An 899-nucleotide genomic window follows, 5' to 3' on the forward strand; every position below is an offset into this window, starting at 1 on the left:
TGGGAGTCTGAGGTAGTGTCTGGTGGAGATATGAGGAAGCAAGAACCAGGACACAAGCGATGGAAACAGAGAAATTTCCACTGACTGTTATGTCTGCTTTCAAGCCCTGAGGCACAGCTAATAACCATATTGATGTTTATATAAATTTATGGATACAAACGTGTAGGGATGGTCCTACTCCTCACAGCAAGGGAGTGAGTTTGTATAGATCAGTACATCATCTTAATAACCTTGGTAGGGGTTCACGTGACCCCTCTCCGCCTGATCGCCGCCATCATGGACACGAGTCGCGTGCAGCCCATCAAGCTCGCTAGGGTAACCAAAGTGCTGGGCAGGACCAGTTCACAGGGACAGTGCACGCAGGTCCGTGTGGAATTTATGGATGACACCAGCCGTTCCATCATCCGAAATGTCAAAGGTCCCGTTCGAGAGGGAGACGTGCTCACCCTATTGGAGTCAGAAAGAGAGGCTCGGAGGTTGCGCTGACTGACCTTCCTGCTGGGTCCTGAGTATACACCACTTGGCCCATGATGACCTGCGACTATTAAATAAAACATTTGTATTGTTTTAAAAAAAAAATAACCTTGGTAGGTAGAGTGGGAGACAATAGCCTGGGACCATACACACTCCTAGTAAACTATGGTACCTGCTTACTAGTTTCCAAGAGGCTGTTACTTCAACGACTTTCTTTGCCCTTTCTTTGAGCAGCCTCCTGTCCACTCTGAGCTCCTGGATCCTATCTACTGAGGTCGAGTATGCCTTCTTTACACCCCATCGTCCTCTTCTTTTATTTGTCTGTTCGCTGTATCAACATCCCTTTCTTTTGGTTGGGAATAATGCTCAATCAGTCGTGGTTGATAATGCATCTGACTGTCCTTGGTTAAGGTGGTGAGAGTGAG

The 899-nt window shown here is 47.3% G+C and overlaps 1 pseudogene; it reads left to right on the forward strand.

Annotated features, from left to right (window-relative positions):
- The first annotated feature begins 254 nt into the window (after nucleotides 1–254).
- LOC101990168 lies at nucleotides 255–581 on the forward strand (annotated as a pseudogene).
- The last annotated feature ends 318 nt before the right edge of the window (nucleotides 582–899 follow it).

The sequence above is a fragment of the Microtus ochrogaster genome, linkage group LG5 (assembly GCF_000317375.1).
Source record: "Microtus ochrogaster isolate Prairie Vole_2 linkage group LG5, MicOch1.0, whole genome shotgun sequence".
NCBI lineage: Eukaryota > Metazoa > Chordata > Mammalia > Rodentia > Cricetidae > Microtus > Microtus ochrogaster.